Source organism: Taudactylus pleione, unplaced genomic scaffold (genome assembly GCF_031769625.1).
Source record: "Taudactylus pleione unplaced genomic scaffold, aTauple2 ptg000199l, whole genome shotgun sequence".
Classification (NCBI taxonomy): domain Eukaryota; kingdom Metazoa; phylum Chordata; class Amphibia; order Anura; family Myobatrachidae; genus Taudactylus; species Taudactylus pleione.
The window spans coordinates 4,366,553-4,381,740 of NW_028284601.1; the positions used below are offsets into that span (position 1 = coordinate 4,366,553).

General features: G+C 42.0%; 1 pseudogene; it reads right to left on the bottom strand.

Moving 5' to 3' along the window:
* Positions 1-14,917: 14,917 nt before the first annotated feature.
* Positions 14,918-15,036, bottom strand: LOC148518724 (5S ribosomal RNA; annotated as a pseudogene).
* Positions 15,037-15,188: the final 152 nt, after the last annotated feature.

Sequence of the window (15,188 nt, forward strand, 5' to 3'; positions counted from 1 at the left end):
TGATTTTTGTGTGTGTGCGCTACTGTTGTTCGGTGACACTGCCGGCCAGACCGCAGTTTACTGTTGGGCGCAGGGGGGGGGTGGAGCCGGAGAGGGAGCCCGTCACAGCCGGAGCTAAGGGAGCAGCTGCAACTGTCAGCAGAGCTCCCAGCTCACCAGGCGAGGGTGTTCCTGGATGCAGCCATCAGAGTTAGCAGCAGGTGGTCAGTGGAGGAAGAGGGGAGACAGCAGCAATAGTGGTGAGGCATCGCAGGGTCTTGCTGTACAGCATAGGCAGCAGTCAGCTGTTTATAAAGAGCAGGACCTCCGTCCTTCAAGAAAAGCTGCTAGAAGGGTGTCTTCATGTATGTGGGCAGCGGCAGTAGTGCCAAGCCCATAGTTATTAATCCAAACTACAGATAGATCACTTTTATGTTTGAACATCACCAACTCCAACAAACCAGGAAGTTGGGAGGTGACTGGGAATAACCAGATGATGACCTTCTCACTAAGAGCTGATAATGAACCTATACATTTTGAACTTTTACGCACAATTAGACTAGGTGGAAGACACTTCCGGTATAAGTATACACTTAGTTCCACCAAGGAAATGTTTGGTAGGGTGCCAGGATTATACAACCAGAAACGTGTGTTAGTCAAATGGGAAAATCTGAAATAGGATTATTTGATATAGAATTATGTTCGACAATAATGATATATTCTATCCCTTATGTACTCCCAGATGATGTGTATTTTATATGTGGAAGGAAAGCATATAAGTGGCTCTCTCCGAGTTCCGAAGGTTTATGTTATTTGGGAAGGATACTTCCAGAGGTTATGACCCTTACACATGGTGAAATGCTTGGTATCCATAAAAACACGCCATCTCCATATCTTCATACGCATTATGAACACTGGTGACCCCAAGGAGGTGATAGACCGGAAGATGGATGAAATTCTGCAGCTGAAATGGGAATTTCAAAAGAACCATAATGCTTCACTGGTTGAAGTAGAGGAAAATGTAGAAGAGTGGTTTACTTGGTTGAACCCTGTGAAATGGTTCTCCGGTCTAGGAGAGTGGGTCCAGGAACTGGTTGCTACTGTGGGTAAACTCCTGATCCTTATACTGATTGTCATCATAGTAATTGGCTTATGTGTCAGGTGTGTTCCTAATGTTTTGAAGTGCGGAAAATGTACCAGGGCGAACAGAGAAACCGAGATGATAGTGATGAGCAATGATATTATGGATACCAAGGTCAAGGAGGAATTGTATTACAATCCTGAATTAGAGTGTACAATATGATGATATCATCTGGATTCGTTTGGTCATGCAGAGATGTATTGTTGATGTTATTTTTAAAACATCCTAGATAATGCAGTCCCAATCCCCCTTCAAGACTTCCCTTATAGGTTATGTGCATCCCCACATCTTTCCCATGATCCCTTATAGATCCGCAGTGTGCGTATAAGGGCAGTTTTATGTCCCTTCCAGAGGCGCATTATTTAATGGTTCAAATGACCACACTGTGTCATACCATACATAATATTAAACAGTATATTATCATGCATGGCTAAACAGATTCAGGACAGGTTGTGATAGCGCTTTATTTGCTATCAAAGGGTGGACTGTCGAAGCAGGATGGTTGGCTAAGACAGAATCTGTTAAAATCAAAATCTGCACGACGCCATTTTGCGAATGGCTACTCAGCGTCATTTTGTGAATCCTACACTGTACGGCACTATGTTATTATTTAGCGTCGTGCGTTTCCTATGCAATAGAACACTGTTAAAAGTCCTTACAAAAACAATACGTACATTTATTAATACACATATATCAGTGATGGCAGACATGTCTTGTGGACATGTTTGTGACAAATAATTAAGAATACACAAAGATACTGTGAGTGTTTACTTTGCATATAGAAACAGTATGTCTGTGGCAATTGAAGTATAACACAGACACTGATATGCTCAGAGAGAGTGGATTTAGAAACAATTGTCAGACGTTTAGCTATCATTAGAAATTGTAGGCCTTGTGTCCTATGCTGATGTGGTTAAGAGGGACTGACAATTGTATTCTGAATAAACATAGGAAAGCCTTTTGTTAAAATTATCAGACTGTTTGATAAGGCTTGCTGCATCTATGAACAGGACAAACTTCATTGTCTGTCATTTTTTTTTTAGCTCAGACAGAAGTAATATTGATAGTAGCCAGTGACTGTTCGAAGCTGTATATATATATATAGATATATATATATATATATATAATATTAATGTGTGTATATATATATATACTTAAACAATAACATGGGTATCTACAATGCGTGCACACATATATATACAGTTGTAATTATAAATAGAAACACACACAGCGCATGTTTTGCGCTGTAACACAAACCCTGCACACAGCGCACCTTTTTACACTGCATGTAGACACACAACGCATACTTACATATAACCATAAATATACACGCACTCATAAAAGGTTCCTGCACATTATGGTTTATATTAAAGTTATTAATTATGATGTAAAATGTATGTATTTGATATTAATGGTATACAACATGATAGACATGGCATGTTTGGTACTAAACTGACACACAGTTTATTCGAGATATCTGAACCTATCAGTGAGGGACCCGCATGTTGTGTTCGATAGTTATGGAATATAGGAAATTATTGGTTAGAATGTGTACACTGTAATGTAGTGTCTCTATCTAGTTTAAATCAATTAAAGAAAGACAATGTAATCTGGAGAATTGGGACATACCCCTAGTGAACTATCCTATGAACTACAGCGTACTACAAAGACCAAGAGCAAGAACCAATGGAATTATGTTTGTCTGTCTACATTGTTGTTATCATGATCTGTTAGGGTATATAGCCAGTGTCCCGGTCCCAGTCATTAGCCATTCTTCTTGGATGACCACAGGCTTCTGGATTGATGACTATAACTGGGACTGGTGCGCATGCGTATGTATCGACTGTACCTTATGTATTTAATAATCCTTTGCGCTCATTGTTTAGATCAAAGCGCGTAATACTCTTTTATTGTAATAATAACTTTTTGTGCTTTGGAACCACACTCAAAGTCTGGAAAGCAATTATTTCTTGTGCAACTTGCAACGCTAATTAGCGATATTTGGGTATAAAGATTATTAGATATTCATAGCTGATTGTATGTTTCATCAGCAATACTTATTGTCAACTGTTTTTGTACTATGAGGGGGTATTCAATGCAGGCTTAAAAAAAATAGCCTGCACCCCTGGGAGTGTCATTTAAAAATAACCTGTCAAAATTTTTTTTTTAATAAAATTGGGACTCCCCCAAAAATTAACTTTAATTTTGGGGTAAAAATGTTTTTTTAAATGGGGAACACGTTTTTAAATAACGAAATTAATTCAGGGGGGGTTCCCAAGTATGCGGCAGGTGTTTAAAAGAATGCGGGTGTTAGCGGCAGAATTTTAAAAAATAACTTAAGGTACTTAAAAATATGCTTACCCCCATTTCCATGTACCCCAAATTTGATAGGACTAGTTAATTTTCCCCACAAAAAAAAAAAATCTAAGTGCTAATCTTCACCACCCGTCTTCCTTCAGCAGGCAAAAATGGGGTTACCCATAGTGATCCCCCATGTCTGGACATCTTTAGGGGGTCCCAGGCACATTTCCCAAAAATGTTCCATTTTTTTTTCGTAGATACAATTTTGCCAGGTCCCGTTTGTGCTCATTTTAAATTGAATACGGGGATAAAGCGGGCACTCGCCCAATACTTTATCCCCAGAAAAGCTCCGATGTGGAGCGAAAAGTCCAGCACTGACTTTTTGCTCCCTAATTGAATATGGCCCTATATCTACAAGTGAATGTGTGTATTATATTTGTCTCTGTGTGAACATCCATAAAACAGGTGGATAAAAATGAATCTTTTAAAGTGACTATTGCATGACCCATGGAACATTGACTCTAAGGGGAATAGTTATCTAACTGGCTATTAGTATCATATACCAGTGCAACTTTAAGGTGTTTGTATAGCACCATTATATGTAAAGGAACTTTTGCAATGCCGGATTTACAGTGTAATATAACATAGGAGACAAGAAGACTCTGGACTCAATGTTGCACTAAGCTTTTAACCATTAGAGCTTTATTATAGATCTTTTGAACTTAAGAATTACTTTGTTCAGTTATTCAGTTAAAATTCAAGTATAAATATGTACTGACTGTATATGCCATTTCTGTCATGTATATGGAAGTACTGGTTACTATTTCATAAGCAAAACTAATATGAAACTGTGAAACTATAGTTAAAGTGTATTAATTGCTGAAAGGGGACTGGTAAGCTTGGTGACACAAAAGGAGAGAAGAACAGGTTTGCATTCATAACTGCTGTAAATTTTGAGATCACCCTAGATTATTTATGCATTACCCAATTGGAACATAAATATTAGTTTTCGTATTGGTACGCTTACCACAGCAAGTCTAAATTGCTTAAAAGGGTTTTCCCAAGTAGGCCCATACCTACTACCGATACTTGGGTGGAGGCACTGATAGAAAAAAGGTACAACACTTAATAGGACATTAAAGGTAGGAAAATATTAGAGAGTAAGGGGATTAGTAACCTGGTGACCCTTTACAGAGGTAAAAGGGGGGGTTACACATATATTTGTGACTCTGCAGGTGTTCCGTCCACACTCCGCAGGGGTCTTTGTTGCACATAAAGGGGTGTCGTGTTATTCATCAAGGGGCTGCTGCCTCGTCCAGGGGTGCTCCTCCCCAGTGTAAAAAAATAAAAGTTGAATAAAATTAGCATTCCTCAAAAAATAAAAAAATAAATATTTTTTTATTTTTTTGTGTGTGCTAGCTACGCTATTATTGTTCAGTGACACTGCCGGTCAGACCGGGGTGTAAGTTGTTGATATGGAGGACAATCAAATGAGAAGAAAGCAGGAACCACATACTAGTGCTGCCAGCAGTCATGATGATGATACAAGGCCGTCAACATCATCTACGAAGGCCGATGCCCAATGGCTTAAGTCAGGGCATGTAAAATCAAACAAGAAATGTTTTACACTGTTAAAGAAAAAAAATCAAAAGCTAAGTTAGCTGCAGAGAAACAAAAAACTGGCAATATGCCATTTACTACACAAAGTGGCAATGAAAGGATATGGCCTTGGCCTTTATTTATGACTGGTGGTTCTGCATCTTATGATGATATAAGCCCTTCTCCCTGTAGAAGTGTAAAAAAAATGTAAATCTTTAAAACACAGGAACCAACTGTGTGCTCAGAAATGTCACAGATGTATATCTGCGGTTGCCATGTGTGAGCCTGACCTTTCTAATACTGTACTTGAAGAGGATCCTCCTTCCACCATTTGTGTGCCCTCTGCAATGTTTGGATGAGCAGCACAAATCAACATGCTGACGTAGAAATCGAGGATGCTTCTGTGGAAGTGCACCAGGAGGATAAGTAGGATATTTCTGTAGTTGTCGCTAATAAGGATGATGAGGATATTGATGATGAGGATGTTGATGCCGTGGCTGTTTTTTGAGTAAATCAGGCAACAGTAGTTGCCCATGGTATGAAAAAGCCCATTGTTGTCATGCTGGGGCAAAAGGCTCATGTGTGGAATTATTTCCACTCAAATACAGACAACAATTTTTAAGTCATCTGTACCCTTTGCAAAGCAAGAGTAAGTAGAGGTAGGGACCATAACCATCTAGGAACCTCCTCCCTGTTACGTCACTTGCAGCGCATTCATCAAAAGTGTTTGCAAAATTCAGAAACTTTGGCTAAAAACGTAACAATTAGTCCAGCGTCGCCTAGCTGCTCCCTTCTCTCTGTTAGATCCAAGTGCCTGCAATCTCCACTACCAACACCTGCATCATCATCATCCTCAATCCTCGGATGTAATCTTGCATCCAATTTAATAAGAATGACTGACTCCTCTCCTTTCTGTGATTCCTCAGAAGGATCCTTTGAATGCTACGCCTGTTGCTGCTGCTGTGAGTGTATCTTCATCCCAGAAGGGGACCAGGAGGAAACTACTTTTAGTAGTTTAACAAAACAATTGACTGTCAAACAATCCTTGCAAGGGGGAACAAGTATGACAGCAGTCACCCAGTTGCTCAGCTGATTACTGATGCCGTAACAGCTATGCTGGTATTACTGTAGATGTGCATCCAGTATCCGCCATTAATGCAATGGGTTTTAGACAGTTAATTGAGGTCCTGGGTCCCTGCTTCCATGTCCCTTCTAGATTCCACTTCACTAGAACAGCAATTCCTAGTTTGTACAAGGACATTAAAAAAACCCTTATTAGTGTCCTCCGAAACCGTTGTACCCACTGTCCACTTAAACACAGATATGTGGACAAGCAGGACAGGGCAAACTAAAGCTTACACCTACCCAGTGGGCTGTCACAGTCATGTATTTCCTCCAACAGTGCAAACAGCAGCAGCATCTAACAAATGCCAGCTCATTCACAGGCAGGCTACTCTGTGTATCACCGGTTTCACCTCGAAGCATGATGCTGAGAACCTCTTAGAGAAACTCAGGGAAATCATTGCAAAATGGCTTACACCGCTTGGACTCTCCTCGGGATTTGTAATTTCTGACAATGCCAGCAATATTGTGAGAGCAATTAATCTGGGCGAATTTGAACACGTCCCATGTTTTGCTCACATAATTAATTTGGTGGTGCAAATTTTTTTTTTTAAATGACAGGGGCGTGCAGGAGATGCTCTCGGTAGCCCGAAAACTTTCGGGACATTTTCGACATTCAGCAACTGCAGATTGCAGCACCAGCAAGTACTGTTGAATTTGCCCTGCCATCAGCTGAAGCAAGAGGTAGTAACTAGGTGGAATTCTACCCTCTATATGCTGCAGCGGATGGAGGAGCAGCAAAAGGCCATCCAAGGCTACACTGCGGCCTATGACATAGGGAAAGGAGCAGGAATGCACGTTAGTCAAGCGCAGTGGAGAATAATTACTGTGTTGTGCAAGATTCTCGAAACCCTTTGAACTTGCCACATGTGTACTTAGGGCCTGATTCAGACCCGCTTGCAAGCGCTCACAAGCGGGTTGATTGCCGGGCAGTGCGCACGGGCACAAGCCCCGGAGCGAGTGAGGAATTCACTTGCTCCGGGGCTCGCTACAAACAGGGCAGCTGATCAACAGCTCGCTCCGTTTTGTAGGTGGGGTGGCGTGGGTGGCTAGACAAACGGAGGTGTTCCTGAAGGAATGCCTGCCATTTGTGGGTGGCACTACTGACATCACCAGTGATGTCAGTAGTGAGCTTCTGGCTCTATTAGAGCCGGAAGCTCACTGGGATTGTGGCAGACGAGACCCACAAGGGTCTCATCTCAAGCCCGATGGTCGCGACCATCACCTGGCCGCTCGCAAAAGCTGTGGGTGGTCACCCACAGTTTAGCGGGCGGCCAGGAGGCCGGACTCCAATAAAAAAAAAAAATGCCCTTCAGACCTGCGAGCTGCCTCCGGCAGCAGCCAAATGCGTGCTTGCGGAGCAGGTGGACCTGAGATCGGGGACTGAAGGATGAAGGCGCTAAGGATGATGAGGATGTTGATGATGAAGATGTTGGTGATGAGGATGTTGATGCCAAGGACGTCCTTTGTGTAAGTAAGGCAACAGCTGTTGCCCATGGATTGAAAAAGCCAAAGCCCATTGTTGTCGTGCCGGGACAAAAGACAAAAAAATCTACTTCTCACGTGCGGAATTATTTCCATCCCGATCCGGACAACAGTTGTCAAGCCATATGTGCCCATTGCCATGCAAGAGTGAGTAGAGGAAGGGACCTAAACCACATAGGAACCTCCTCCTTGTTACGTCACTTGGAGCGCATTCATCAAATATCAAAGTGTACGTTGCAAAGTTCCAAAACTCAAAATGTAACAAGTCCAGTGTCACCTACCTGCTCCCTCTCTGTGAGATCCAAGCGCCTTCGATCTCCAATGCCAACACCTGCATCATCAACATCCTAATTGGTCATCGGGAGTAGTCCTGCTGCATCCAATGTTGGTATTCCAAGCATGATTGACTCCTCTTCTATCCATGATTCCTCAGAAGGATCCTTGATGACTACGCCTGTTGCTTCTGCTGTTGCTGTCAGTGGGTCTTCATCCCAGAAGGGGACCAGGAGGAAGACTATTTGTAGCGTATCCTCCAAAAAGCAATTAACTGTTAAACAATCGTTTGCAAGGGCAAACAAGTATGACAGCAATCACACAGTTGCACAGCGAATTACTGACACCATAACAGCTATGCGTCCAGCATCCGCCATTACTGCAGTGGGTTTTCAACAGTTAATTCAGGTCCTGTGTCCTCGCTATCAGATCCCTTCAAGATTCCACTTCGCTAGAAGAGCAATTCCAAATCTGAACAAGGACATTAAAAAAAACCTTATTAATGTCCTCAGAAATGCCGTTGTACCCACTGTCCACTTGACCACTGATATGTGGTCAAGTGGGCCAGGGCAAACTAAGGATTACATGACTGTGACAGCCCACTGGGTAGGTGTATTGCCTACAACAGCAGCAACATCAAAAGACAGCTGATACAGAGGCAGGCTACTCTTTGTATAATTGGTTTCACTAAGAGGCATACAGCTGAGAACCTCTTAGAAAAACTCAGGGAAATCATTGCTAAATGGCTTACCCCACTTGGACTCTCCTTGGGATTTGTGATTTCGGACAATGCCACCAATATTGTGAGAGCATTACATCTGGGCGAATTCCAACACGTCTCATGTTTTGCTCACACAATTAATTTGGTGGTGCAACATTTTTTAAAAGGTGACAGGGTCGTGCAGGAGATGCTCTTGGTGGCACGTGAAATATCCGGACATTTTAGACATTCGGCGACCGCTTGTCGAAGATTGCATGACCAGCAGGTACAGTTAAATTTGCCCTTCCATCAGCTGAAGCAAGAGGTAGTAACTCGGTGGAATTCTACCCTCTATATGCTTCAGCGGATGGAGGAACAGCAAAAGGCCATCCAGGCCTATACAGCGGACTATGACATAGGCATTGGAGGGGGAATGCACCTTACTCAAGCGCAGTAGAGAATAATTTCCGTGTTGTACAAGGTTCTCAAACCATTTGAACTTGAAACACGTGAAGTTAGTTCAGACACTGCCAACTTGAGTCAGGTCATTCCCCTCATCAGACTTTTGCAAAAACTGCTGGAGAAACTGAAGGAGGAGCTGAAACGGAGTGATTGCGCAAAGTATGTCAGACTGGTGGATCAAGCCCTTGATTCACTTCACCAGGATCCAAGAGTCGTCAATATATTGAAATCTGAAAAATATATTTTGGCCACCATTCTGGATCCTAGGTTTAAGTCCTACCTTTTGAGTTTTTTTTCCAAAAGACCAAAATCTAAAACTATGCAAAGAGCTGTTGGTCAAAAAATTTAATTTTCCTTACAGAATGCCTGCTGGTCATGCAGATTAGTCACCACAAAATGACATCTGGTCGGGCCTGAGAGGCCTACTAGTGACATGTCTTCTACCATGACTATGTGTGATACGGTCTCCATTCGCAGAATGGTGGAGGACTATTTCAGAGATAACATCCTAATAGACATGGCAGATAGTCCCTTTCAGTACTGGCAGGAAAAAGGGGCAATTTGGAGTTCCATACACAAACTGGCTTTGCATTACTTAAGTTGCCCACCCTCCAGTGTATACTCCGAAAGAGTTTTAAGTGCAGCTGGAAACCTTGTCAGTGATCGGCGTAGGAGGTTACTTCCTCAAAATGTGGAAAAGATGATGTTCATTAAAATGAATTACAAATTCCACGAGGAAGACCTCAACCAACAATTACATCAAAAAATGAAAGAGGTGCCTATGGTGGAATCCAGCGGGGATGAATTAATATTGTGTGAAGAAGAGGATGTACACACTGATGGGGATGACGAGGACGAAGATTATATGTAATGTAAAGCCAGTTTGTGTATGGGATTATTTTCTTTTCCATGTCCAAAGCACATTGGCAGCTTGTTTTATGGGGGTCCAAACAAACCAATAATTTCAGCCACAATTGGCAGTTCTTGTCGCTGAAATTATTGGTTTGCTATAACTATCCTGTTTCGTATACAACATAAGGGTGGGTGGGAGGGCCCAAGGACTATTCCATCTTGCACCGTTTTCCTGCTGGTTGGGGCATTGCTGCATGACATTTTAAATTAATGTTATGGTTGGTTTAGGAACCAATGATTTATTTTTAAATTAATTTATGATCAATTTAACAGCCAGGGGCTGCACCCAATGAATTGTTTTTAAATTAATTTATGATCAAATTAACAGCCAAGGGTTGCACCCAATGAATTGTTTTTAAATTTATGATCAATTTAACAGCCAGGGGCTGCACCCAATGAATTGTTTTTAAATTAATTTATGATCAATGATACACCTGGCTGTCTCTGTCATCGGCGTAGCTGTGCAGGGGTGCTGTTCTCCTGTCTGTCGAGGGGCTGTTGCCCAAAATAATAAATAAACATTTTTTTTGTGTGCGTGTCAGCCACACCTGGCATAGCTGTGCAGGGGTGCTGTGCTGCTGTCTGTCAAGGGGCTTCATGAATATTGCAATGAAAACTTTTTTTTTAAGTTATTGGGTTACAAAAAGTTTTTTTTTTTAATCTTAAACATAGCAGAAATGTTATCAGCTTTTAAAGTTATATGGTCTAAAAAGCTAAAGCCTATATTTGTAAAAAAAAACGAAAGCCTAATTCAACCAAAAGAGAGACTGACACCACGGCTAAACATAAGAGTCACCTTCTGGATGTGAATTGTCTCATTTGCATGGGGAAAACACAATCCTCAGATGAGATGGATCTCAGCCAGTGGACAACATTGAAATGACCATTAAAAATTCACAATGGAAGACTACAGTGTGGAGAATCTTTTTTCACAGTCAGGTGAGGCCTCAGAGAACATGAAAAAAGATGCTCTAGGTGCTGAACTTCAAGGAATTTCTCCATCATGTTCTGCAGTGTAGAAAGGTTTCATTCACATGTTTTCTATAAAGCAGTTCAAAGTTACAGCCTTCAAAGTGTCTGGCTATAACACCCACCTTTGCCAGGAATTACCAAAGATTATTACAAGCAAAGGATTCATCTGTCTGGAATCTGTCTGGGAATGCATGGATCATATTTGGCCTGAATGCACTAAGACATCCAGTGATTCTGTCACTGTGTTCTGTAGCCCACAATATTCCTACCTGAATCGCAAACTGAAATACGGAATAGTAAGCACAGACAACATGGAGGCCTTTGTTATTCCACTGCCTGCATGCCAACCAATACCTCCCAGACTACACCCACTGGGGGGACCAGGTCTTGATAATGACCATCCCCATCTGTTGCTAGGCCTTCTTCTTCCAAACCATCCATCCTGGACTTCCTGTCCAAAAAGGGTAAGCAGGGTACAGAAAGAGGAGCTAGATGTCCCCAATGATATTTTTTTTCTTCTATCATAGATGATGTGGAGAGATAAGAGCTTCAGATGTTGGAAGTACAGGGGCTCCCACCTATTTGGCTTCCCTCCAGACAAAAGAGCTCTGTTCCTCAGGAAGTGTCTATGCCTGAGCTGATAGGTAGGTAGTCTCTGTATGTTGGTAAAATAAACACCATTCAGGAGATGGCAACCCAGAATAACAACAACTAATGTGTCCACTGATAACCAGCCTGATCCCTTAACAGCAACATACTCCATATGCCCAACTCATAACATGACACCCAGTTAAAAAGCCTCCTCTTCCTTATGACACTAATTCAGTCGCCATGGTTGATCAATCAGCCATGTGTGGTCCACCCAATTTTTGGAGAAGGGGACCACTGGAGGTAAGATAGGTGAGTATTGTGTGAGTGTGTGTATGTATGTATGTATTAAAGTTATACTTTGTAAGGTATGTGTGTGTTTCTTGGGACATTTCTTTAGAGGTGAACTACAAGTACCAGTGGGCCCTAAATGACCCGCATGCTGGTACTTGTGGTTCTCCAAGTACCAGCATGCGGGGGAAGCTTGCTGGGACCTGCAGTTCTACTGGAAAGACAATGTTTATTTATATCTCTTTTTACACCGTACTGTCACAATCAACCCACCACCCACCGCCCAAGGTGTGGCGGGGATAGCCCCGGGTTATCAGCCCAGGCTAGGGGTGCCCTGGAGAGGGAGACCCCTTTTTTTGAAGGGGTCTCCAACTCCCCACTGGATAGGGGAGATCACTACTGGGGGCCTGCATAAGAGAGACCACTACAGGGGGCACTGCATGGGGGGACTACTCTTGGGGGCACTATATAAAGGGTACTGCATAAAGGTTACCACTACTGGGGACACTGCATTGGGGGACTGCTACTGGGGGCACTATATAAGGGCGACCACTACTGGGGGCACTTCATAGGGGGCACCACTAGATGGGGCACTGCATAGGGGGGGGGCCACTACATGGGGCACTGCAAAAGGGGGACCACTACTGGGGGCACTGAATAAGGGGAACTAATGGGGGGCTGCATAAGGGAAACCACTACTGGGGGCATTGCATACTGGGGGTACTGTATAAGGGGAACTAATGGGGGGCTGCGTAAGGGGGACCACTACTGGGGGTACTGTATAAGGGGCACTACTGGGGTTAAGGTGCATATGGAAAGGAATGTTCAGGGTGACGCTAAAGGGGTGTGTTTCTTGTTGACACGCCCCATTTTTAAGTGACCACGCCCATTTTCCCCGTACATGGGGGGGCTCCATTTTAAATTTGCCCTGGGCTCCAAATACCCTAGTTACCCCACAGCTGAGGCTTATACCAGCAATCAGTAGGTGGTGGGTGTTGGGGTAATTATTTTAAAATGTAAAAAAGATATATACAGTATATATATATGTTTATATCTATCTATCTATCTATCTATATATATATATATATATATATATATAAAGTCACTGGAGCCGGCACTCCACAGTACCAATCAATACTTGCCCAGGTGCCATCTGAGGTAGGGGAACCTGATGTATGAACGTGAAGAAAACAGCGGCACTCATGGGACTTGGTGAAATAAGACTCAGATACACAAGAGGTGTATGGGATTCGATGTTTCAGTCGGTGAGGACTTATATCAATCTTGATAAAAGTCCTCACCGACTGAAACGTCGAATCCCATACACCTCTTGTGTATCTGAGTCCTATTTCACCAAGTCCCGTGAGTGCCGCTGTTTCCTTCACGTGTATATATATATATATATATATAGAACAAATGTGATGGCTATGGCGCCAGCCAACAACAGTGAATAAAGTGCTAGAAATAATTGAAACTGTAATAAACGAATATAGTGAAAGGTATATATATGTAACAAGACGCACTACCTAAAGGTGTCAGCTGAATACCAATAAGAGGGATTAGGGCAAATCCCAAACGAAAATGTGGGAGAAGTGAATGATACAGCGACAGGCGTCACTTAGAAAGTGCACAGTGCAATAAATATATAAAAAAGATTTTTAATCAAAAGTTCAAAAGGACACACTGACATGAATACATGAAATAAAAACGCACATATTACATATGACTTTAAATGTCAAGCTAATATCTAAAAAAAAAAAAAAATTTAAGGAGCAAAGATATTAATAGTATTAAATGACTGAGTTAAAAAGCAGATGAAGAATTTTCAACACCACAATATTGGAATAAAGTGCAAATTTCAAAATGGTAAGTATTGCACAGGCCCAATAATATAAATAAAAAACAAAAGAATTGAGAATAAGGTTCTAAAAGCAGAAATGAGTTCAAAGGTGCTTATCTTAGTAACTCAAAGGCAAGAGTGCAGCTTCACCAACGCGTTTCATCCAATGGGACTTTTTCAAGGGATGTTAGCTAGCAGGCATGAGTCCATATTTATACCAAGCTTAAACAGAACTAATTAGTCAGCCTCATTACAATTAGTGACCTCATATCCGGTCTGACGGAGTGATTTAGCAGAGGAAACTTCCAAACCACTCCTATGAATGAGTTAAATTATTTATAACGTAAATGGGATTCCAGTAATGTCCAGATCTTTCTAATATTAAGCAGAACTTAGCGTGAAACTTAGCGGTACTTCCGCCCAAATGACTCCAAGTTTCCACCCTCAGTATCAACATCCGCCCGCTTCCGGGTCTTAGGCAGTAGGATCGGCGACTGCTGTAACTTCCGCCCTCACTTCTGGCTCCACGCGGCATCCGTACATCAATGTCCAGGAATGGTATCGCGGGTGGTCAACTCCCGTCCAGTCCACGTGACCCCCGCGCAGATTCCAATGCTCGTCATCTCTGCAAGTACCCGCCCATGGACGACATCATCGAGACCTCACTCAGGTCTCGTGCTTCCAGAAATAGGCACTGCCATGGGTCTGCGGAAGCAAAAAAACTCAGTAATTTTAAGCGCCATTTTGAGAAAGGGTAACTTAGCCCAAACTGTTAATGTTAATGGATACACCAATTGGATAAACATAAAGTGCAAGTGGCATTGTAAAACAATAAGCCTCAAATCTAGCAGCAGGTTTTAAAAATACAGCATCAAGTTCTAAATGGCAAAAAGGAAGATGGAGTAATAGAAAAATAATTGTGTAATTTGGAATGTAATAAAATTGACGACATGGTACAAATCACTAACTGGTTAAGAATAATATTAATGAAGAAAAAAAAAAAAAAGTAGATAAAAAAGAAGAACATAAGAAAACACTGGCTGATTAAAAAATAGTAGTAAAAGACAAGCAAGGGTCTTACTAAAAGGTTTAGAAAATAATTTTAAAACTAGATAATTTATGAATAAATTAATTATTTAAAGACGGAGGAGGGGGTGGATAAAATTCATGAGTAACCACGGAACCAAGGTAGAGAGTTAAAACCATTCAGAGACCCAGTGGCTATCTTACGCCCTGTTGTAAGTATGTATGAACACTACAACACCTGGTATTCCCAGGAGGTCTCCCATCCCAGTACTGGCCAAGCCCATATATGCTTAGCTTCCAAGATCGGACGAGATTGGGCATATACACAATGGTTTGGTTGTAGGTTCTTATTAACATACACAACTACTGCCTTGTCTCTTACAAGAATGGAGCAATCTCGTAACTCTCATTAAATCCTTGTGGAGCCATGGTATTTAACTCGAAGATCCAGAACATTTCTCTTCTTGATAATTTGTTCCCTAGATCACCCCCTCTCT